Source organism: Lissotriton helveticus, chromosome 11 (genome assembly GCF_964261635.1).
Source record: "Lissotriton helveticus chromosome 11, aLisHel1.1, whole genome shotgun sequence".
Classification (NCBI taxonomy): Eukaryota; Metazoa; Chordata; class Amphibia; order Caudata; family Salamandridae; genus Lissotriton; species Lissotriton helveticus.
In genome coordinates, this window is record NC_136072.1 from 595774019 (window position 1) to 595799838 (window position 25820).

The 25820-nt window shown below is 46.5% G+C and overlaps 1 protein-coding gene and 1 long non-coding RNA gene across 8 annotated transcripts in view; one reads left to right on the forward strand and one right to left on the reverse strand.

Moving 5' to 3' along the window:
- LOC144791662 (uncharacterized) overlaps positions 1-13540 on the reverse strand; it is a 42929-nt gene extending 29389 nt beyond the window's left edge. The window contains exons 1-2 of the long non-coding RNA XR_013602446.1: positions 13397-13540; positions 9335-9414 (exon numbers count right to left, since the gene is read on the reverse strand). This is a non-coding gene — a long non-coding RNA (uncharacterized LOC144791662). The remainder of the gene's footprint in view (positions 1-9334; positions 9415-13396) is intronic.
- The window catches only part of ZBTB38 (zinc finger and BTB domain containing 38), a 185830-nt gene that overhangs the window by 103647 nt on the left and 56363 nt on the right, over positions 1-25820 (forward strand). Inside the window, exon 1 of one of the 7 annotated variants that reach the window (XM_078666394.1) lies at positions 13475-13591. The exons of the other annotated variants lie outside the window; for them this stretch is intronic. The gene's annotated coding sequence lies outside the window, so the exon portion shown is untranslated. Of the gene's footprint in view, positions 1-13474; positions 13592-25820 lie in introns of those variants that run through there. 7 annotated transcript variants of the gene reach the window in all.

The following is a 25820-nucleotide window of genomic DNA, read 5'->3' on the forward strand; positions in this document are numbered from 1 at the left end:
GCCAGTGAAGTGAGTGAAGTTGAGTAGCAACAGAAGCGTGCCTAGGAATATGGCAAAGCAGATGACTGCTGCTTTTTGTACATCATGAAGTTACTTCAAAGATTTTTTTTGGTGCACTCAAATACATCCTGCCATAAGGAAATTAAATACAGTTTCAGTCAGAGTAACAGGTTTCTGTCACATGATTAAGCTTCATTGAATCGTACCAACAAAAAACATATATCTGCTGTGTGAGAAGTTGGCCTGGTATATGATGTCCACTAATTAAACAACCATTATGGTGATTTAGGAGGTCAAAGATAACCTTGGAATGCTATCCAAGTGGTAGCTGTGGAGAGCAGCCTTTAGGCTTAGTCTTGAAGGATTGTTAAGCAGCTTGTTTTACCAGATTGGAACCTTCGGTTAAATGAAAAGAGAAACACGCAGTAGTTATAAAAATATGTATTTATTATTATAACACCCCTTAAATATCTCACAGTATCTGCTACACGCAGATAAACACAAAGCACACAATACTGTAGCTCAGAAACAAACGTAAGTAGCACTAATACACAGTGGGCTCCAGGGGAGACCAATCCATATACTAAAATAGTGGTATAAGAACCACAACTCGAGTCAAGACAGTGTTTAAAGGTTCTAGAAACGCTGGGACCCCCAAGGAACCACCCAAGGTGAGTAAGCAGGGACCCCACGAGGATGGGTGCAGTGTGAGAACACGACAGCGTGGAGTGGTGTAGCTCGCTGGTTAGAGGCGGCAAACCCGAGAGCAGAGAACGGCCTGGGACTCGATTCCCGGCGCGGCAGGGTCTTGGACCAGGGTCAGCGGACTCGATAATTCTCACCTCGGTGCCTACTCTAACCAGGGATCACACTCGGCAACTCTGGGCATTAAGCTTGCCTCATCTCCACAACGGCCCCTCACAAACGCCGGGGATGCCTGGTTTCACCTTGGAGACTCCCAGGAGGGACTATCTCACAGGGAAAGCCAGGACGGGTTCCCCAGCGGTCTACAGCGCTACGAGGCCTGCGGTGCGGGTAGCAGTGCGCTTTACAAGACACACTATTTATTTATTTATTTACGTACAATTCAATGGGAGAGTCGCGGTTGCAGTTTTAGTGTTTAAGGACCCTTCCCAGTGGATTACAAAGAAACCCTTTGGAACATAGAAGGTTGGAGTGTCACCCCACCCGTGGATACTGAAGTACCAGAGTTACCTATCCCAGGGAAGCCAGGTGCATAGGGTCGAAGTGGCGTCAGAAACCGCTGTCGTTCTCAATGGGAGTTGTCAAAGAAATGCCACTGCTGGAAAGAAGAAAAATGTCCGGTGGAACCCACGAAGAGGGTCGAGGAAGGTCATGGTCTGGCCCAGCAAGGACCAGGATACTCACCACAGAAAGGGGAGTCAGGGCAGGCCTGGTGCAACCAGGGGAGCCCGAGAAAATCAGTGTTGTCCCTCAACTGGACCCACAGGCCGAAGGCACAGGAGCCGCGAGGGGGCCTCTAGCAGTTTCACAAAGTCACAGCTTGCAGGGCACAGAGTGCAAGGAGGTCGAAGTCCTATGAACGAAATGTGCGCAGAGGTTGGGGCTATCAATAGCTCAATGCACTTAGTTGGGGAATGCCAACAAGCATATGCATTTGCAAAAGTATGCAGTGCACAGGAGTTCGGGTCATGCGGTCCCCTTGAAGGATACTGGCTCAAACTCAGTGAGAAGGCGGCTCGATCTCAAGGAACTTAGGAACCCACGTCCTGTGTTGCTGGAGCCTTCGGCGTCCCCAGGAGCTCAGGTTCAGCAGACCGGTCAGTTGTGTTACGGTGCCAGCGAATGAAGGGGACTGACTACTTCACCCCAAGGGAGATACTTCAGATGTCCTTGATGCTCCACAGGTCCTGCACGGAGCCTGTATGGTGCATGGGCACATACGATGCTTTGGACGGAGATGGGGACGAAGTATGGCCCAGTCGAAGTCCAGCGAAGTCTAGAGTGTCCAGATGTCGAAGTTCAGTGGTTTCTTGATCAGAATCTTATCCACGTTGAATCTAGGGTCCTACAGCCAGGTAAGCCCTTTTGTACTCACAGGAGAGGGTTGGACAGATTCAGGGGATCCACCCAGGGGAGCGTCAAGACAGTGGGGAGGATACTCCCCTGTCCTTTGTCCAGTTTCGCGCCAGAGCAGGAGCCAACGGCTCCCAGGACTGGTTTGAACTGGACTATGCATAGGGACACCAAGTGTGCCCCAGTTGCAGACTTTCAGGTACTTTGGAAGTGCACCCACCCAGCCACAATACACTAAATCCTGTCTGGGAGGTGGAGGCACCTACCTGTGACAGGATGCCTATTGTCCTGCTTTACCCTGTTCGAGTTTGGCTCAGCAGCAGGAGTGCAAAAATGTGTCTCTGGCGGCAGCAACCAGCGAGTGGGCCGGCAAATGCAATTGACAATTGTCTTTGATCTTTTTTTGTGTTGCTTGCTATTTTGCATTAAGTCCTAGCTAGATTTTAGGCTTTTTGAAGTTTTGTGTTTTATTTTTTAAAAGCGGAACTCAAGGATCATCCTGTGCCCTCTTCTTTTTTTTCTCCCTACACCATTCCCCCTACTTAAATAATCTTCTTCCTCTTCTGCACCTGTGCGCTCACCAACCTCATTCCAGTCTCATGACAGACTTTGGCTCCTCTGCCTATAACCTTGATGGGCAAATAAACCATTCCACCTAGCTGGAACCTTGTATCCTCACCACTGCAGCAAACTACTACATTTTAAGTAAATTAAAGATCCACCCTTTTATTCCATTCCACACAGCTGAATCATTCTTCAGTTCACTGGTACTCAGTAAGCTAAATTACTGTAATGGTTTACTATTGGGCCACACACATCTTCCCCCAAACACTATAAGGTTTTCAACTGCTCTACCCGTACCATATGCAAAGCATACAGCTGTCTCTGCTTTTCATCTCTCTAAGATGGCTTACTGACATTCAAATCTATAAATGTACCTAAAGAGCACTGTTACAAGTCCATAACTAACCCACCTCCTACCCACAACCTATGATTCACTAATCAAAGTGTTCAGACAGTACCAAACCTCCAAGCACTAAATCTGGATTCGAGTCACTTCCTCTTCGAGGACCACTTTACTGGAGACCAATTTCACCAGTAATGCGAGCGTGCACCTCACTCCAGGACTTAAAACAGCACTGAAGGGTCATCTTCTGATGTTAGTAGGAGAAAGTGTCCCTCATCAAATATTACTGACTTCATTTGTTGTAAATGTGTATATTCCTGTATGCTCCCTGTCTTTCCTCACCGCCCACTTATAAATAAAGCCACTCATGGCCATCAGTTACTGCTCATGTTTCTTTTATTTTTTTTGTCAATCCATTCACTCTGCCCTGTGAACCACACATACCTACTGTTATGCTTATGTACCAAGAAAAAAATAAGCAAACAACACAGAAGTAATGAATACATAAAACATCCACTACTTGCTCCCTGTTTCAAAATCTTATCCCAACCCATGTGTTGGGATCATTAGTAAGATCAATACTGACATCCAGCTGTATGAAGAGGACACCCACTAAGCAGTGCATATAGATGAGTTAAAGAGAACTGGTACAGGACTCCCACTTGTGAAAAGATAGAGCATTTTAGCCTAAGTGATGGCGCAATGGAAGCTGCTCCAATTGAGTCAGTTCTGTTGCTTGATTGGACAAAAATATTGAGGCCTGCCCTTTAAATCTCTACTATGGTTAGAAATCAGGGAATGCATTTCAAACAAATCCTTTCAATAAATTGGCAAAGTTCTAAATGTGGTCAAATCATGCAACCACTCTCTGCAGCGGACACACTACATTGCTTATCAAAGCTGCACACCTATTTGCATCGTCACTTCACCAATATCTTTTATGTTGCCTTGCAGAGTATTATTTCGCAAAGCGGCAGCAAAAGCATACAAAGACCTGGAAATATGATCTGCCCTTTGATGCCCAGAAAAGATTTTTACCAACTACTTAGCCAGCTCCATTTCCTTCCCACTGACACCCAGGTTTGCTTACATGTCTTTCCCATCATTTACAAAGCTATTTGGAGAAAAGGCAAAATGTATCTGCAAAACACTCTTCTGAAATATAAAAAATACACTTCCTGAAGACTCACTAGTGTCCATGACTAGAACCCCCAAAGTTGAATTAAGAGAGGTGCCATCCTTTGATAGACTGTGCATAGGTATTGAACACTTCCTAGATGACATTCAAATTAAAGAAAAGAATTCAATGTTCAGGAAGCTACATAAAATGTATAATTTCACTGGTCAGTCTAAGTAGGTTTGTCTGAGGCTAACATTTGCCACTGGAATCTATCTGTCGAGACTATCAATTAGATCTACTTGACTAAGCAGGCTTAGTTTAGTTTACTTTGAGGCAACACATAGATTTAGTAGAGCATAACAGATCATCTATGACTTTGTGATTTGGAGTAGCAGCAGTACATCGCATACTTTATTGACATGCTATACTTTCAGAAATAACGTATTCCGCATATATGAATATTTGGATGGTAGAAGTATAAACTAGGTCAGAAGGTTTAAATTAATTTAACTCAATCCCTCCAGTGAGCTGCAAAGCTTGCATGATGGATATAAATACCTTTTGCTTATTGTAATGTGGCTGCTGTCCCTCTCCAAGATGAGTGGCACAGGAAGCGAACATAAAAGAGCTGCATGTGGACACCAACACACGTCTGAAGTGGGTCATTTCCCAATCTTAATGAGAGGTTGGCTGTGTTGTTCGGGGAGACCAGCTGGAAGGGTTATCATGCGAGCTGCATAACTTGGCCTCTTAAAAAGTTCAGGCCCTTGAAAGAAACAACTTTGGTGGAACATGGAAGTTGTTTATATTAGGGAATGCCAGCCAGTATATGAATGATGGCTTACAGTCTCTGGCTACTAGTGCAGTAAGTCACAGGACAGTCCCACCCACTGCTTTCACAAGTTTGGGGCTTTCTTTCTTTTCGATCCCTATCTTCAAGGCATATTCCTGGTCGATGTAATTCCCAGTCGCTCTGGAACCTAGCAAGGCATCCACCTCCAATATGTCTTTTGGTGTGATCCACAGGGATACACTGACGTTCAAGTATGCTACGGCAGGTTGCTGAGTACTTGCAAGGGTCGACGAGATCGCTGTACGTTGTTTTCCCAAATCAGGGATCTCATCCTGATTTGGGCTCCTCAGTTTTCCGCCGGTCCTCCTTGTCTCATGGTTGTTTGTACCCGTGGCACGGAGGACCTTCCAGGTAGAGGGATTCGAACACGGCATTCTCTAATGAAATGACCTCCCTTGCCACAGTACAGACATAGTTTCATCCTCCTTCGCTTCTCCTTCTCCTCAGGGGTAAGGGGACCTCCAATTTGCATAGGATCAGTTCCTTCTGTGGTTTTGAGGTGATCTTCTACTGAACTTTTTGGTCTCGTATATAAAAATCGGGCGTCTCCTCTGTTCTTATCCCCTTTTCTTTCCAGGAGTCTGTGGTCAAGTTGAACAGTTAAATCTATCAACTCCTCGCAGGTCTGTGGTAAAGGACGTCTTTCAGTTCTCCTCGTAGCCCCTGGTAAAACAGGGTGATTCTTTTTTCAGAGGCCCAGTCAGTTTCAACCACTAGACGGTTGAATGTCGTGATGTATGTTAACAGATCTTGTGACTTTTGTCGTAAGGTGAGTAGTTCTCGGTCCAAAGTCATCATGTGTGATTTTCTATCGAATAATTTCCTCAATTCCAGGCAAAACTCAGGGAATCGGTGCAAAACAGGATTGTTACTTTCCATTAGTGGAATGGTCCAGCTAGCTGCATTACCCCCCATACACGACATCATGAAGGCCGTTTTAGCTGCTTCATCTTGAAACACTGCAGGTTTGCATAGAAAATGTAGCCGACATTGATTCAGGAAGGTTTCAAACTTTTTTGGATCCCCATAGAAACGTTCAGGGGGTGCCAAGGGAATACCCGTGTTTTGTATTACACGGACTGTGGGAAATGCGTCCGTTGTCATAGGAGGAGAGGGAGCTGTATTAAAAAACCCGCCTGCTTAAGTACCAAGGGAAGGCGAGTGTGTAGTTGGTGTAATAGGAGGTAGGTAGCTGGTCTGATGTAAGAACCCTCCCCATGACCCCTGCGGGAGAGGCTTGCGACTGTTTTTCTAGACGTGAGGTATGAACCTCCTGTTGTAGAGCAGCCAGGCTCTCCAACAGCGAGGTCAATACCTCGTTGGTATCCATCGTCTGGGCCGGGCGTTATACTTGGGCTTGACAATCTATCAGGGTTGTCAGTAGCACAAAAATATAAGATATGCCACTAACCTTTCTCTTGTGACCAGCAGAGACGATGATGGATGAAAATTCCCCCAATTCCCTTCAATGCAACTCCCAGCAGAGGAAGGGAAACCTTTTGCGTGAGATCGTGCCCAGGGGAAAAAGGGAAAGGGACAAAATAACAAACTTGCGGCAAGGCCTCTGGTCTCTTCAGGGTCTGGACTTGGAGACTCTACAGCACTCTCTTGGATGTGATACTGCAGGACAGTAAGACAACCCAACAAACATGAGGAGCTCACTTTACTATCTAAACAGGTTCTATATATGTAAATCTACACCCACTCACTAGCAGTTCTGCCGCTAAGACAATCAAATTAGGAATGTAATGACTTCCGGGACTAGTAAGGCACACTACTAGTAAATTCCTAGGAACAAGGGACTAGGACATCTCAATTCAATATGCGGTGAGACAAGTAATTAAGAGTTTGTTGAAAACACAGTCACTCAGGTAAATGATCTCCAATACTCTACAGTGTTCATAATAAGTGCCCTCAAGTACAAAGTAAATGTCAAAGGTAAAACAAGGTTCTGCTACAGACATCAAGAAAGAAAACGGCACTCCTGTGCTGGAAAGAATATGTCAAAAGGCAAGCATAATCAGGCAGTGCTCCGCTATACTTGTAAATCAGTAACACAGAGGATAGAAGAAAAACATAATGGGGTGTAAGCTGACAGCAGGGTAATAACTTGCCCAGATAGCCCAAATGTCGCGGTGCTGAATTAAAGCGCTCCGGCTTTGCAATCTGCTGCTGCACTGTTTCACAAAACAAACCAAAGTAGAAAACCAAGTTGCGGCAACATGGAAAGCGCTCCTGCACTTCGTTGCGTTACCGCGGCTCTCTTTAACAGGAAACACGGGAGCGGATAAACGAAGGAGGCACGCCAGCGCTCCTTCCGAGAATACCTGGACACCCGTCTGAACTCGCCCGGGTGTTTTCAGGAAGCGGTCAAGACATGGACCGCAGGAAAACACAGGAACAAAACTGCAATGCTTCTCGCTGAAATTTGGCGGGGAACACCATCCTTGATGGTGTATTGGTAACCATTTTTAAGTGGGAATGCTTGCAGCCAGGAATAAAACTGGATGGTCAGTAAGCATGACCCGATTTTAATTGAGTGAGAATTCTAAAAATATATTTTTTTGATTTTCACTGGGGGTTTTTATGAGCACTGATGTGGTCTGTGGAGTGGGCCCATTTAACTGCGCCTACTATTTCTTCACTATATGAGTGTGTGATACAAAGGGAACACATGATTTTTGGTACATTTTTCCACACACAACAAAGAGAAAGTGGCCAATGATGAGAAGTGGGTAGACTGGCTATTACTAGTCAGTAACCCCCTCGGGTGTTGCAACCGTGAGGTACTCTCTCTTCACACATTTCATTTTTCTTTATGTATTAGTTTAGACCTGTGATGATGTTTTAAGCATTGAAAGTGCACCATGACTAAATACAGTAGTGTAAATTAACACACTAGAAGGACAAGGAGTTAAGACATTTTTTGTGAAGCCCTGTGGATTAGTCTAGAGAGGTGCCATCCAGGTGGGGCCCTTTATTGTTGGAATCTGTTTGAGTGGGGGGCGGCCTCCCCTGTATTTCCCCCTTTGACTCCTTTTTTGATTGATTGGGGAACATCTCCGCCATTCCTAGTCTTCCCGAACGGATTGTCAAGCACCTTCCGCTTTCGGAGGAGGTGCTTATATTAGGCCTACCCTCCGCCTCTCTTTGACTCGCCCCACTGCCTGCTGGAAGCTGTAGACCAAGGGGCCTTTGCGTACTCTGAGCCCGGGAGTTAGCTTAGGAATGTGGTGGAAAACAGCCCGTTTGGCGGTCCTCTGATAGGAGATCGCTACACTTGAGAACTATCAGGGGCCGTGTTGCAGAGACTCTGCACTTCAACTTCACCAGGGCAACTGGATTTTACACAATGTTTCTGTTTGTGTAATAGGAAATGAAAAACACACTTAGTTTTGGTACATATTTCTTCAATCAATCAGGGAATTGTAAAGCGTGCTACTCACCCGGGAGGGTCTCAAGATGCTGGTGGCAGGGCATTGGGCGGGGGGGTGGGGTTAAGCAGCTCCGTTCTGTCGAAGAGCAAGGTCTTGAGTGTATTCCTGAAGATGTTCAGAGAGGGGACGCGTCTCGTTCCAGGTCTTGGCTTCGCTGTAAGAGAAGGCTCTTTCGCCCATTCTGGCTCTGCGGATGCGCGGGATTCGGCGTGGGTGAGTATCTTGAAGGTTACTCTCTTCTCGACCGGGAGCCAGTGGAGGTCTCGCAGGTGTTGGGTGATGTGTTCTTGTCGCAGGATGCAGAGTACGAGCCTAGCTTCGGTGTTCTGTAAGGTCTGGAGTTTGTGGAGCAGAGACTTGTTGATTCCGGCTTTGAGGGCATTTCCGTACTTCAGTCTGCTGGTTATGAGTGTGTGGCTGACGGTCCCTTAAAGATAAATTGTGTAACCTTGGCCATCCATGAATAAAAAAAAAAAGCAAACTGATTTTGGAAACGTTTTGCTAATTGTGTAACAGGAAAACAGAGCAAACCTTGTCACTACTGAAAGAAGTGCAATGTTTTTGGGGGGACACAAGGGCGGTGAACGTAGTCAAAGCATTGGAGGGTTAGCTTGCGCCTAGTTTTGCCCTGATGTCAAAGTTTAGTTTGGGGAAAACACTTATTGCTGACAATACCATGACAATGTGCCCTTCCTGGTTATCATGCATTGTTTAGTTTACAGAAAAAAAATATCAAAATGAGGTCTAAGAGAATCAACAGATACATATGCACTCAAACAATCATGCTTTAATAGAGGAGAGACAGTACATACCATCTTTGCTTGAAATTATATTATATTGAGTGAAGCCTCAGGCAGTATTTCTATGGATAATTGGACAGAATGGATTGCTAGGTGAATCGAAAAACGTGCATGAATAACAACAACAGAGTACAATCAAGGGCCCTCAAGTCTGCTTACCTGACAAGTCTTGTCCTAGGTCCATTCATCAACAAATGCGGCAAGGCGGTCACCAATTAAGCAAATAACGTGGCACAGTTCTGAAAAGAAAACAGAAGACTTCGTGTCTTTGAGCGCACGTTGCAGAAAGAAAAGAGCAAAACGTTTCAGTAAGAAGTCAGATGGTGCAGAAAGAAACTGTGCCTGTCCATGACTGAGTGAGGGAGCCTAAAGAGAAAGACAGGGGGCATTATGGGGAAAGATGGAAGAAACAGTAACGATCAAAAACAATAAGAGTTAGGCAGACCAAAAATAGTGAAACAAAGAGTAGAAATATGAAAAATAATGATAAACGCAATACCAACCTCGAAATTCAGCTCAAAATCCAGAGAGATGCTGGAGATGAACTCGAAATTTTACATTTAAATGGGAAATCATTTTAAACCTCCAAACGGGGTCAGATAACCGGATGATGGTCAGGCAGGGTGGTGGAAGAGCGGACAAGTGTATTAGTGAAGTGGGGTATAGACAGGTGTGCAGTGCTTGAAATGGAAAAACAGAAGTGCAGGTACTCTGAACCAGAGTACCTGCTTGTTTCTGAGAAGTGCTGCTACTCTCCAATTAAAGGTATTACATTTCTCTTGAAAAGTGCTGGAATTCTCCCTCTCAAAATAAAAAAGTGCCAGTACTCCGTACCAGACAGTACTGGCTCATTTAAAGCACTGCAGGTGTGAACAGTCCTTTAGCATACATGCTAAAGGACTGATGCTTAAGGAAAGTAAAACAAGGTTTTAAGGTAAATTAAACGTTTTCTTACAGTAACAATTTAGTTTGGTAATGCATAGATTTGAGAAACATATCTAAACAAGGAAACATATGACTACAAACTTCATTGGGTTCTGAAATCTAACTGGCACCTGCAATCAATAAAATAACTAATTGTCTTAAATCGCTTCAAGGAAGGAGTCACATCCGAAAAGGAAGCAGAGGTGAAACACAAAAAAATGTGCTGAGGTTAGATGCTACAGTAAAGACTCTGAAATGTTGCTGGACACAAAAAATATAAGATTCCAATGAATACTTGACAGCACCTGCATAAAGACAGAGATGGCCTAGCCAGGATCAGAACTTGTGAACTGAAAATCGCCCAGGGGACTAGCACAAGGCATTTAACCTGCTAAACCATCCATCAATGATGGATGAACCTTTTAATCTGGAACCAAAATTTTGATTCAAGACTGGATAACAATACCTTTTCCATTATGACAGTTGTGCCAAGCTTGTGGCACTCAACTTCATATAAATCAAGATTTTGGCTAATTGTAAGCACTGTGCTTGTAAGAAAGTGAGGTACACTGAGCAGAATTAAAATACTAGTGGAAGATTCCAAACTCCTATGTATATTTAAATACTTCTTATGTGTAAAGGAGGTACTAGTTGTCCCAGCAGAAATTGCTCAGCCAGCAAAAACTCAGTTTTCCTAGCATTCCACAATCTTTGCACCTATGAGATCCATCGGTACATGGTGTTTCTGATCTGGGCAGTTGAAACAAGGCGTAAAAAGGTAAGAAGATATACAGGGAAACATCAGAGAAGTCCAATTATTATAATAGTTAAATGATAAGCAGAAAACTATATCTGGTTAATGGAGTGTTATACTTTTCAATAGAGCGCTGCCCCCATCTTGGGTCCACCCTCCATTCAAGCTATGGCCTATATTAATTACTTTTAACAAATCTTTAAAGGTATAGTAGATTTGGGCATGACAAGAGATTTTTTTCATCACCTCAGGTGTGAAGTTGCCTCCCTCGCCCATCCCCTTTTACTTGAGAATGGCTGGCAATGTTCTGGGTCCAATAATCTTCCTTGTAAGTGTCCAGTAATTTAATAGTGCTCATTTCTATGTGCTTCTAATTTCAGCAAATAAAGACAGAAGCACAAAAATATAAACTGGTTTGCCAAGGATTTCACAACTTCAAATGGCGATAGTGATTAGAACCCACATCTGTTAGATAGGAATTCGTCATTTTTATCCTGGGCAATAACTCTCCATTGTAGAATAGCTATAAGCCCTGAAATCTCAGGCTGGAATGTTCCCATTGGAGCAGATTCAATACTGATTTGCGTATGGCTAGATCCAAACTGAGGTGGCATGATGTGCAAACTAATGATGGACTTGGGTGCAACCAGAGTAATTAACGGGTGAAATTAATTCAAGCATTCCATCTATCACTTTATTCCATCTATCTCTTTTTGTTGTATAATTCAGTGTGATTTCCTAAGTGTGACAGGTATGCCCAGAAATGGGTCTGGTGCTATGCCACTGGAACCAAGCTACACCCGACTAAAGGTTCGGAAGGATCTGGCCTGGCAGTTTGGGTTGGACTGTTTGGATTGGAGCAGCATTAAGACTGATTTGCATATGGCAACAATGAACAGTGACGAGGGACCAAATAATTACCAGTGGCTGAAATTAGTTCAAGAACTCAGAGAAAGAAAAGTGAACACTAAGCTACCTCGAAGACAGAGCCGGAAATTTGACCTGTCTTTGAATGCACAGCAAATGTCACAAGATAAGAACAAAGTGTAAAGGCCCATTTACAAAAAAAGTGAGCACTTGCGCAAGAATACAGAGTAAATAGGCTATGCTCCATGGGAAGGACAAAGACATGCTGGACAGCCTAAAACAAATAAAGCCAACCAATAGAAAGCAAGCAAATGTGAGATGCAAACCACAAAGTCAACGGTAAGCAATGGGCAGAATACATTCGTAGGTCAGTTTTCAGAATGTCCCCAAGACGTTTTTAGCAACCACTTTGAACTAAAAATGAATGCGTCCTTAAGTGGAGTAAGTGAAGCTCAAGTAAAGCGCTCCAATACCTTTGTGTTGGGTTTGCACTATATAAAACTGTAAAAAAAAAATCCTCACGACTTCTTATAAAAAATACTCAAGTCATGCACGATCAGATAAATGTATGCATGGAGCATACCATACTTCCTTCTGAAAAAAGTGAAAGAGGCCTAAGAATCTAACAAGCCCTTGCATATCAATATATATTATTGCACATGAAAGATAGGTGACTCATGCTAATATTTGGGGAACGTTAATGGACGAGATTTTACATTTTGAAAGGCGAAGAACTATACAGACACCCCCTGGAAGGAGCGCTACGGTAGGAAGAAAAAAAATATAAAACAAAAATGACATTTTATGAAGTTAAATTCCGCCGTTTTCCATGCAATGGCAACATATGTCATTGTGTCAGCATGTATGTACAACGCTCATAGTGCACATATACAAACAAAAACATGCAGATATCGGCAAGGCACACAAGCCAGAGACATTTTATTGTCAGAGAAGAACTAATGAACAAGGCACGCTTTCCGGCAGTACATCCGTAACCCGCCCATTCCGGGTCAGACTTTGCCAATCCACGGCCATGCGGAAAGGAAATAGGAAAAGACAGTTCACGCCCCTAAACAAGTATTGAGGGCGCAAGCTGCCTTTTTGCTTGAATTCCTCTCGAGCACAGTATATTTATGTTTTTGATACTGTGGGTCGCCCGAGCGGCAACTCCGCGTCCGACTGAAAGGCGTTCAAGCGCAGCGCATCAGACTGCATGGCAAAGGTATGGTTAAGAGATGAAGAACGGACTAGTCTCACGGGGAGCCTCGTATAAAGCTGCAGCAGAATTTCGTGGCCATGTTAGAATGCGAAATGATCCTTACAAATGAATGAGGAAGGCAATGACGCATGTATCTATTTTTTTTATTTCGTCGTATAAACTGCGTTATTAACATTTAAGCTAAAATGTATTACACATTTCTCTTACGGATTACTTTTAGGTAAAGATTTTAAAAATGTATTTTGAAAAGAGCAAATAACCAAAAGCGAGTTAATCTTTAAAGATAAAACAAAGTGATGTCACTTTTCAACAATAATTCATCCAGAGTTCTTTGTACAATAAAATGAAGTACAAATGACGCATCCAGATATTTTCCCAGCCTCACTTGCATTCAACCAGTACGCATGTTAACTTTGTCAATTTGTAACCTTATTCCTAGGCGCGTCTAGCTTCTTACCTCATTCATATTTAGAGCTGCGCTGCAGATGTTTTTGGGAACATGCACATTTCATTCATCAGCTGCGCAGACTTCACGCGCACACTAAACAGGTACAACACGGGTGTCATAAATGCCAACGGCTCTCTTGGCATATGATTCAGCAGGAGGGCCAGCTTCCCTAACAAACAGAACAGATACAACGTAATCGGTGTTGTGAGTACTCCATCTAGCACTGGTTTATTTGTAGCTTGTTGGAACTTGAGTGGCAATTCCAGTTCAGAGTTTTTCCCTTGCATTATACTAGTCTCTGGTTTAAATGATACATTTTGAAGTAGTAGTACCAGAAAGATGCACTGAGAAAAATCTCTACTCGTGCATGAAAACTTGACACTTGAGAAGTCTGACAGAACATGTACAGCATAGGCTACCTCCCTGTTGACCCTGAGCTGGGGGCTTTAGTGCAGGGTTGTGGAGGGGCCTTGGTACATTGTGGGCCGGAAGACCATGAGCGGTCCCCTCCCATTTTGTATATAGCCTCTGGCCATACTTGGCCAGAGGAGGTACAATATGCGCTTCTGAGGTAAGTTGTCCCCGCGGGGGAAGGGCTTATACAGCCACTGCGTCCCTTCCCAACTTGGATATGAAACTCAGCATGCAAAACCTCTGGCTTGGTGGCGGGTAGGTCTAAGGTGATACTAGCGTTTATGGGAATGTCCTCTTCCACCTCAGGGTCCTGGCTGCTTCGGGAATCGACCTTAACTGAGTTCCTGCACTGACCTGGCTAGGGGTCCTGCCACTAGGGACGGCTTCTTCCACTTGGCTTTCCAGTCCTGAGGGCTCTCCCATGTTGCATCGTTTTCCCTATCTTCCGGTTCAGACGAGCTGGGAAAGTCTACCATCCGGAACCAGGATATGTTCCTAGTGATCAGTAATTGCCTTTACAGGCGGTGATCATGGTCCCATTTGTTGGTCTTTGAGCAGTACCTGGTGAGATCACCCATGAGGCGGCTTGCGCGAACATTGGTCGGAGTATGCCGGGCTTAGGTGCTCATTGGGTCACACTGTAGCGGAGACCATTCGGAATGGATTGGGATCGTGTTCCCGCCGATGGCTGTTAAGCATTAGGGACCACGGAGAGCGTTGAGTAGTGCAATGAGGTGTTCCTTGGTATTCCCTCAAAAACATTTGGATGCTGGGTTGGATCAGTCTACTACAGCGATTCTGAAGGTCTTCTTCAGTATCTGCATGAATCACTCTTCCTCTCCATTCGCTTGCGGCCATTGGGGCGTGATTCAGCGATGTCGGATCCCAGGTGCTTTACAGGTCATAGAATTCAGACCTGTGGAAAGGCGGTCCACTGTCCGTCTTTATTTATTCTGGTAGGTCAAAGAGTGCGAATACCCTTTCCAGCGCCAGGACTACATTATTGAAAGCCGTTGAGTTGACCACTTTGACAAGAGGGTACTTTGAATAACCGTTGACTATGACTACAGTGGTTCTTCCATCCTGGAAGCTTCAGAGGTCAAGACTCACATTGGACCATGGCGTGGCGCATGGCTCTTCAGTCAGAACGGGAGCGAGCACCGCTTGAGTGCTGGTGAGTTGGCATGAGGGGCATTGCCATACCATCTCATTGAAGGCGGCTTTGGGACCAGGGAACCAGACTTTCTCCCTTATGTGAGATTTCATCTTTTCTGTCCCCGATTGTCAGCCATGAGCCAGCTCTGTGACGTGTTGCTGCAGTCTCTCCGGGATTACTCGGCGCTGTCACCTTAGGATGAGCCCATCTACTGTGGCACTTAGCTCATTGCGCAGTCGCCATAATTTTGTGTGTTTTTCTTTCTCTCAGCCTTGCCAACTGTTGGCATCTCGTAGGAAGTTGTGCCACCAGCGTTTTGTAGAGCATCCATCAATTTCTCCAACACTGGATTTTTTGCAGTGATGTCTCTGATTTCCTGTAAGATTAGTGCTTGTGGGCTGGTCCTCTGGGATACTAAGCTAACGTGAACTTTGGCGGCATCCGTGTTATCGGCATTCTCGCTAGACGGGGAGGGTGGATGCCTGAGAGAAAGTCTGCTGGGTTTTTGGATCCCTGTCGGTAGGTGACTTCCATGTGGTAGTGCTGTAGTTGGATAGCCCAGCGTTCAATCCGTGGCAGAGGGTGTGGAGCAGAACCATGAAAAAGAGGGATGAGTGATTGGTGGTCTGTGACTATTCTAAACAGCCTTCCACAAAGGTACAGGTGGAAGTGTCCACAGGCCCCCTTTAATGGCTATTGCTTCTCTCTCGATTTGGGAGTAACGTGCATGTGTCAGCATCAGTGCTTTTCTGGCGAAGGCTAGAGGAGCCCACCTCTTTTGTATTGGCGCAGCCCCAGGTGTGTCGAAAAAGTTGTGATGTACCTGCTTCCTTTGGAGAGGAGCGGTTGGTGGTATCCTGCATTGAGTGCTAGCTTGGAAAACTAACTTGACTCATTGAGGTCGGCATTGAAGTCGTCCATAGTGGGTGTTATGTGACTCTCTTGCCTGATGGCCTGACTGGGGAGGTGCATGTCGAAGCCGAGACGTATCTTTCCTGGCTGTTTCGGTTTCTCCGTGATGACCATGGGGGACACCCATGGTTCTGGCCCGGACACCTTTTCGATTATGCCTTGGCTCTCCAGCTTATATAGCTCCTTTTTGACCAGTGGCTGCTGATAAAAAGGTACCTCACAGTGGCGAAGGGCGTTTAGTTTGATGGACTTCTCGATGTGTAGTTTGATTGGAGGGGTTTTCAGGTACCCTAGTCCATTGAAGAGTTCAGGGAGCTGACTTGTCATTATTCAGTAACTCCTGAGGCGGAAGCTGGGAGGTTGTGTTTTTAATAACCTTACGAAAAGTAGTATTTGTTTGTGTTCCTCTGCTAAAACCCCACGCATTATTTTGCACAGTTGCTAATTTGCACAGTTACTTTTAACTCGCCTGAATCTTTCGACTAGGAACAGATCAGGGACGCTTGGCAACTCTGGGGACTGCCGCCGAAAACCGCCGCCATCTTAGAGGTATTCAGAGCGGGCAGCGGGCTAGTTGCTGGGCGCAGTCAGGATAAAAGACGCCTAATTCCATTGCCCTGCCTAATTGTCATTAGTCAGTAACTCCTGAGGCGGAAGCCGGGAGGTTGTGTTTTTAATAACCTTACGAAGAGTAGTATTTGTTTGTGTTCCTCTGCTAAAACCCCACGCATTATTTTGCACAGTTGCTAATTTGCACAGTTTCTTTTAACTCACCTGAATCTGTCGACTAGGAACAGATCAGGGACGCTTGGCAACACCGGGGACTGCCGCTGAAAACCGCCGCCATCTTAGAGATATTCGGAGCGGGCAGCGGGATAGTTGCTGGGCGCAGTCAGGATAAAAGACGCCTAATTCCATTGCCCTGCCTAATTGTCATTAGTCAGTAACTCCTGAGGCGGTAGCCGGGAGGTTGTGTTTTTAATAACCTTACGAAAAGTAGTATTTGTTTGTGTTCCTCTGCTAAAACCCCACACATTATTTTGCACAGTTGCTAATTTGCACAATTATTTTTAACTCACCTGAATCTGTCGACTAGGAACAAATCAGGGACGCTTGGCAACACCGGGGACTGCCGCCGAACACCGCCGCCATCTTAGAGGTATTCGGAGCGGGCAGCGGGATAGTTGCTGGGCGCAGTCAGGATAAATGGATCACCTTGAGTGTACGCGCAGTGGACGCGCGCAGCCGGCGCGCCGAAGGCGCGCCAAAGGCAAGCCCGTCTGCGCCTGGACCAGGGCCAGAAACCCTGGTCCTACTCCTTCAAATGCTAACTCCGCAATTAACCAAGCAGATGGAGAGACCCAGGCCGCGCACATCCACAACAGCAATCAGCCATCACTCAGGTACAACTTTGAGCAGCTCCGGGCTCTAAAAATCCCACAATTACCGCAAAGTTGTAAACTACATTTGGAGGGCCCAATTGCACCTTGCCCTAACTGTAGCTTCACAGTTGCTCCAGAGCGCAAGCTAACCGGGAATAGGGATAGCGACAAGAGCGATCAAAGCCAATCCCAATGCAAAACTTTTTCTTTTCTTAGCTTGAACTGCAGATCTTTACCTAAACATAAATTTGAGATCTTTAACCTACTAATGGATAATAAACCCGACGCCCTTTTTCTTACAGAAACCTGCTCCAAGAGAGCTCAGGCCCGGATATTGCGGTGGCGGTGCCCGATCATTATGCTATAGAAAGAATTGACCGCATTAATAAAACAGGAGGCGGTATTGCTATCCTCTTTAAAAAAAGAGTACAATTGTGATCTCACTAACCTGCCTAGCCCAAATTGTGAAGCAGCTATATTTAAGCTTGCCCTCACCCCCAACTTTACGTTTTCTGGCATACTTGTCTATCGTCCACCTGGCCCTGCCACAGCATGGGCAACGGCACTCCCCGAAATCATAAGTCCCCTAGTCATGAAGGCTGCCAATTTCTCCCTCATCGGGGATACTAACTTACATTTAGAAAATCCAACCAGCTCATCAACCTCTGAGCTCATCTCCGATCTAGCTTCTCTTAACTTAAACCTGCTAAACTCTGGACCCACACATACGGCAGGTCACCTACTTGACCCCATTTTCACTAATCTCAAGGATATTAATGTTCCTCCCGCACTACCGATTTGCTGGTCAGATCATTATTTGATTAGGTTCTCACTTCAAGTAGCCATACATAAGTCTAGGGTCCTCCCTGATGAACCCAAGCTAATTAGGAATTGGGTTCATCAGTTGGAAAAGACCGCACCAACGCCCCCCCACCACCACCCTCAGCGCCTGGACCCAGATCAACACAGAAGACACCATCTGCACGATGAACTCTATCCACTCCGGATCTCCGACAGACCCCTGCCCTCACCACGTCTTCAACAAGGCCGACGCTGTCATCGCACCCCACCTGCGGGACATCATCAACACCTCCTTCGACACCGCCACCTTCCCTGAGAGCTGGAAGCACGCCGAAATCAGCGCTCTACTAAAGAAACCAACAGGGGACCCCACCGAACTCAAGAATTACCGCCCCATCTCGCTCCTCCCGTTTCCAGCCAAAGTCATCGAGAAGACCGTCAACAAGCAGCTGGCCGCCTTCCTCGAGACGAATGGATCCCTCGACCCCTCACAGTCTGGCTTCCGAGCCAACCACAGCACCGAGACCGCCCTCATCGCTGCCACCGATGACATCCGAGCCCTGCTAGACAACGGTGAAACAGCAGCCCTCATCCTCCTAGACCTCTCCGCGGCGTTCGACACTGTTTGCCACCGCACCCTAGTGCAGCGCCTCAGCAACATCGGAATCCAGGAAAAGGCTCTGGAGTGGATCATCTCCTTCCTCGCTGGAAGGACACAGAGAGTACGCCTGCCACCGTTCAGATCTGCAGCCACGGAAGTCATCTGCGGCGTTCCTCAGGGCTCCTCGCTCAGCCCCACCCTCTTCAACGTCTACATGAGCCCCCTTGCGGCCATCGCACGCCAACACAACCTCAACATCATCTCCTACGCCGACGACACCCAGCTGATCCTCTCCCTGACCAACGACCCCGCCGCCGCCAGAACCAACCTCCACGAAGGGATGAAAGACGTAGCCGAGTGGATGACGACCAGCCGCCTGAAACTGAACTCAGACAAGACGGAAGTCCTCATCCTAGGCTCCTCGCCCTCCGCCTGGGACGACTCCTGGTGGCCCCCCGCCCTGGGCACCGCACCCAAACCGACAGACCACGCACGCAACCTGGGCTTCATCCTGGACTCCTCCCTCTCCATGACCAGACAAGTCAACGCCGTCTCCGCGTCCTGTTTCAACATCCTGCGCATGCTACGGAAGATCTTCCGGTGGATCCCCACCGAGACCAGGAAGACGGTCACCCAGGCCCTCGTCACCAGCCGACTGGACTACGGCAACGCCCTCTACGCCGGAACCACCGCCAAGCTCCAGAAGAGACTCCAGCGGATCCAGAACGCCTCAGCCAGACTCATCCTCGACATCCCCCGACGCAGCCACATCTCCGGACATCTGAGAGACCTGCACTGGCTCCCCGTCAACAAGAGAATCACCTTCCGTCTCCTCACCCACGCACACAAAGCCCTACACGCCCAAGGCCCGAGCTACCTCAACAACCGCCTCAACTTCTACGCTCCCAAACGCCACCTCCGATCGACCAACCACGCCCTCGCCGCCGTCCCCCGCATCCGAAGAGCGACAACAGGAGGAAGGTCCTTCTCCTACCTGGCCGCCAAGACCTGGAACACCCTCCCGACCGACCTTCGCCTGACCCAAGACCACCTCTCCTTCAGGAAGAAGCTCAAGACCTGGCTGTTCGAGCAGTAGCGGCACCCTACCCCCCCCCCCCCTCCCCACCCCCCCAAGCGCCTTGAGATCCTCCGGGTGAGTAGTGCGCTCTATAAATGCCTTGATTGATTGATTGAGATATTGAAAGATTGAACACCTTCCTAAACTTGCACCTTCCTTGTTCGAAGCAATCTGTACATTCTCTATCTACAGCAGTACAGAATTGGCTCAAGACGGCAATTAACACTTGCCTACCTCTGACCAAATTAAAACGCAAAGGCCAGCGACCCCCCGCCCCATGGTTCACGGAACTACTAAAACAAGAAAAATCCGAATGTAAAACTTTTGAACGAAAATGGAGAAAAAATTACTCACCAGAAGCAAAAAAAAATTACAAAATTAACTAAATATCACACGTTCTGTAATAAGGCACGAGTCGACCATGTGTGCTCCACCATCTCGGAGGCTCAAACCGCTCCAAAACATTATTCAAGATGGTGAAAGAACTTGCGGGTTCTAAAACATTAGCCAGTCCGCCGGACTTAAACAAACAGCAATGTGACACATTGGCCACCTTTTTTATACATAAAGTGGACAAAATTTACCAAGGAATTGCAGTTGCACAGAACAGTTGCCTCCCATCAGCAACAATTTCACTGGACTCCTCCACTCACAACTATATTAGCAATTCCGACATACATGCCCTTCAGAACCCTAGAAGTACCTTGGATAGCTGGCCCAGACTTAATACCATGATTCTAACCAAACTACTTAACACCATTAAATCTGGATCTCCAAAAGACCCCCTACCCTGCTCCATACTCAAAAAGCTTGACACTCTATCACTGGACATTATTACGGATCTTCTTAACACCTCCCTACAGGAAGAGACTGTACCAGCTGACTGGAAGCATGCTATGATTCACCCCCTGCTAAAGAAAGCTGGAACCAACCCAAATCAACCCTCCAACTTTCGGTCCATTTCTCCGTTACCTGTGTTTTCCAAGATTTTGGAAAAGCATGTTCATCATACTCTAACCGAATTTGCCACTGCCCAAGACTTGCTGCCCCCTTGTCAATCAGGCTTTAAAGCTGGATTCTCTACAGAAACCACCTTATTAGGAGTTACAGAGAATATTCGCTGCCAGCTGGATAAGGGAGAGACTGTGGCCCTTATACTCCTAGACTTAAGTGCCGCATTCGATACGGTATCACACACTGTATTAATCAACATACTTCACTCCCTAGGTATCCGCGATTCTGCACTTAACAGGCTTATCTCCTTTCTGAATGAACACACTTTTCAAGTTTTCTCTCAATCCGCCTGCTCGGACACATATGTCTTCGAACATGGTGTGCCACAGGGCTCCATACTCAGCCCTTTATTGTTCAATTTGTATATGAGCCCCTTAGCTAAGGTGGTGGAAGATTCAGGCCTATCGATGTATTCATATGCAGACGATTTCCAGCTGATCTTTTCCCTCTCTTCTGAGAATACTGATACTTCCTCCACACTCAAAAAAGGTCATATTAAAATTGCAGGCTGGATGCAGGACAATTTTCTCAAACTAAACGGGGAGAAGACCGAAGTCATCATTCTCGGCAAAAATAAAAGCTTGTGGGGCCTGCATCATTGGCCCCAGGAAATGGGCACACTCCCCGTCCCAGTCTCACAGGCACACAACCTAGGCATTATCATTGATGACTCCCTCAATATGCACCAGCAAGTTGTAAAAACATCAGCCACGTGCTTTGCCATCCTAAAGTGGCTAAAAAAGATCTGCTGGATGCTGCCTGAATCAACAAAGAAAACTGTAGTCAATGCCTTGATTACTTCTAGGATTGACTATGGCAACGTGCTTTATCTGGGTTCAAAGAAAGCTACCGTTTGCAGACTGCAGACGGTCCAAAATTCAGCCGCCAGACTGCTATGTAAAATCCCGAGTACCACTTCCACTACCCGCTACATTCGTGACCTTCATTGGCTTAAGGTCGAAAACCGAATTAAGTTTAAAGCACTCTGTTTCATGCACAAAATCAATGCTGGCATGGCCCCAAAATATCTTCACTCGCTCGTTCACCCATATCGCCCATCCCGCTCTCTTCGTTCCTCTACATCAAAAAGGTTTGTCATCCCCAAAATCAAACTATCTCGTATGGGCGGCAAATCTTTTTCGTATCTAGGGCCTGTGCTATGGAATTCCCCTGCTTTCTCAGCACGCAATGAGATTAACTACATGAACTTTCGTAAAGCATTAAAAACTTGGCTATTTAACATCTAGACACTCCTCCTGACCTTAGCCCTACTTCAACATCTTCACTAATTTGCACCGGGAAACCCTTTGTGGGTAGCTTCTGCGCACTAAAAATGCAATAATAATAATAATAATAATAATAATAACTCAGGAGTTCATCGACTTGGCAGGCTGTCACGATTCGTGCAAAAGATATCAGATCCATATTTTTTGCTGTGTGGCTTCCAATGAAAGTGTTGGCCTCCTTCTTGACCACGTGGAATGTGGGAACTGGCTGCCGTAGGTGAAGATGGTATTTGTGGGGACAGAGGTGGTCTTTGCCGGAGGCGTAGGTATTGTTGAATATCCATTACATTCACGGAGGCGCCGGTTTTGATGAGGGCCTTGACGTCTGAGCAGGCAATCTGGACCACCCATTTGTGCTGTGGCCATCTGTCGTTTCAAGTAATTGGTGACTGAGATGAGGGAGGTTTCATCTTCATCACTTTCTAGTGACGAGTCTTCCAGTAGTTATCGGTGGCGTTGCAATGACTTGGTAGCGTTCTGCAACTCGGAGTCATCCAGTGTCCGCTGTTGTATGGACTTGGTAGGGTTCCTCCTGCCCCTTGTGCCTTTTCCTTTGGGCCCTCCTCTGCGCATGGTCACAAATGGATTTAGCTTGCCTTGTGCTGGGCAGTCTTCAAGAGGGTGTTCTTCGCATCCACAATATCTGCAGTGGTGTTCTTGTTGGGGGGTGCTCTGAGTCTTGGGCTTTTTTAGTTTTCCCTTCGTGTAGATGGTGTCTGCATGCTCGATTTTCACTGTGGGGGCCTTTTCAGGCTGTTGCGTGATGGCAACATCCATTTCGGCTGCTGGTGCTGCAGGCAAATCATGGGATCAGGCCATGATGAGGATTTCATCGAAATTGATGTTTTCCTCCCGCAGGATGAGGCCTCTGAGGGTCTTGTTCCTGCAGCCCTATATGGTTTACGCCAATATCTTCTTAGGTTGCTTGTCCTCCGTGCAAGTGTGTGTAGGTGCACATAGAATGCATCCCTTTCCCGCTGCCGTGCTTGGCGAAGTATGAAATGTTCAACGTCCGGGGTCAATTGTGGATTGAAGTGTGCATTGAGTGCACACGGCAGTGTTGTATTAGTTGGCAGTGCCTGTATTCAGTAGATGTTCGAATAATTTGTAGATTTCTTCGCCTGCGTAATGCAGCCGGAGGGAGCACTTGATGGCTCCATCAGTCTCTGGTTGCAACAAAGTAATTTTCTAGCCTTGCAACCCATGTCTTCCAGCATGGTGATGCAGTGGCTGGATTAGCAAGCTCATTGAACGGATGCAGCACTCCTATGAGCGCATGTCATGGGGTTGACTGTCCACCTTGCAGGGCTTGCTGGGGCACGGTGTTGGCGATACCTGCCATGGCAGGGCGATTTTAATGCACACATGTCTGGACGTGGAAACTTGCAGTTCTGTTTTCCGACGCATGTAGGCCATTGCTGGTTGTGAGCCTACCTCTGGGGTGTGTCCTCTCTGTAGGGCGTATCGTGTGGGGCAGCAGGGTTGAGGATGTGAGCGTTGTTACTTTTATTTAATATGCACAGTGGTGTGCCTTGCTTAGCTTGTCTATCCTCAGCTCCCTCCCTCATGACAATTTAATTTTTTCTTATTTTTCCTTTCCAATTCCAGGCCTCTATTCCCCCAGTGGGCTCAAGCTCAAACAAAGCAATGCTGCAGAATTCCTGATGATCTGTGCAATGCAAAATGCTCGAGGCTTTGCCAGGCCGCTCACTGGGCTGTAGAAGGGAGAAGGTTCCTCCGGGGCGTGCAAGTAAATGAGGGACAACTGTGACGTCAAGGCGTGTCACGGAGTGACAGCAGGTGGTGCGATGCTGCACAGTGGTGCAAGGTCCATTGGATGCAGGCAGGGTGGCAAGCAACGGTGCTCCAATGTGCCGCTGGTTGAACGCCAGAAGCAGGTCCGAACTGGTCGTGCAGGTGGGCCACGGTGCATGGTGTGGCTTGGGGGCACACCTCCCCGTGCCGCGTGTGTGGATGAGTGTGTGCAGCAGGCATGTTGCCAACCCTTCGTCACCAGTGTGCTGGGGGCTGCAGTGCAGGGTTGTGGAGGGGCCTGGGTCACAGAACAGAAATGAAGAACACACACACCAGACGTACAGTGTGGCCTGGAAGACCATAAGCGGTCACTGCCTGTTAATTATATAGCCCCTGCCACGCCTGGCCTCAAGATGTACAATGTGCGCTGCCGGGGCAAGTTGTCTCTGGAGGAGGGGTTATATAGCCATTACAGCCCCCACCCACCCAGCCAAAGACACATCAAAGGCAGTAGTAATACTGGCTTTCCCCTGTCTGAACTGGGGTGGCAGAGTGGGCTAAAGAACAGTGATGGATTAAACCCAGATCTTTTGACTGGGTGTGAGTGTTTGATTGGTTCAGATGCTCCGTCCATCACCACCCCCTTTTGTACCGCTTTCCCCTGGTACAGCACAAGCAGTAGCAATGTGTGCTTACCTACAATAGGGAACAGGTACAGGACAGATAACAGCAATGCAAGCTTGCCTCAAGTATTGAAAAGGGTCAGAAGAGATGCAACAGCAATGCACATTTCCCTTATACAGTTCAATCTTCCCGCACACACCTAGCAGGTACAGTATGATAGCAGTGGTATGCAAACAGGGCATCAGTACAGTTGTTTTTCAGAGATTACAACACTACATGGCAAGATAGTTGAGCTGCTACGAGCAATGGCAGCAGGCCTTAGCCCTGCCAAGCTTCCCAGGTGCATGGATGATGCACTGTTCCAGTCCAGGGTTTTTCTTTCAATTCTGAGACTTACAGTATTGTTTGTTCCATTATAAAATAGGACTACAAGTCCCCGAATACAAAAGAAAAACCCTGGACTGGAGCCGCACCTCACATCACGCATGAACCTGGGACCTTGTCAGCTTTGCATGTCTCCTGTTTACTTGCTTGGAGAGTCTACAAAAGGCAGTGAGTTTCAGTTCTTTTGAATTCTGTTTTGGTGCCAGTGCATGGTCTACTCACTTTGATAAGAGAAGGGAGGTAAGGAACTTTAGAGTCACCTCAGAAGAATGTGTTGGACTACGCGATTGGTCTTGGGTAGTTGATGATGCAATGCATTTGTAAGACGAAGAACAAACTTTAGGCTAGCCAAGAGACAGCTTTGAAATCCATTAAACTGCCTAAGAAGATGATTTTGACTGTCAAAAAGTTTATGAAGAACTGAAGAGAGCACTGGTCACTGCACCTGTACGGAAGATACCTCACTACAGTAAACCCTTCATTGTGCCGGCAAGTTCCTCAGAAAAAGGAGTTGGAGCGGCATAGGCTCAACTCAGTGACTATGCATCAAATTAGCTAGTGATATCCACGCCAGGCTGAAAATTAGAAAAGTATTTTGCTATTCCAGGCAAAGTATTACATGTTTGGATTAATAAAATATAGTCCATCACCCAGTATAAGGCCAAGCAATGCCCTTCCAGACATAGAATGTCACATAAATTGTGCAAAAAAGGAGGGAACACTGGTGAGTTCCCATTTTTTATGTGGAGTGCAATTCCTTTATATGAAGCACTTTACAACATGACCAGCAATTTGCTCACCTCAAATTAATTTTACTAGCAGAGTTTTAAAGCATAGGGCTAGCACAGAGCCATCCACGCTGAGCTAGAAAAGTGACAAAGCCTTATGCTATGTTTACCAGAAAATTGTTAAGCATAGGATTAGCTAATGCTATTAACGCCTTAACTGCGGACGTTATTTCGGCACAGTGCGGGTGTTCCATTAGGTGGGCGGGGCTCCGTCGGCCAATGAAGGCCTTACAAATGT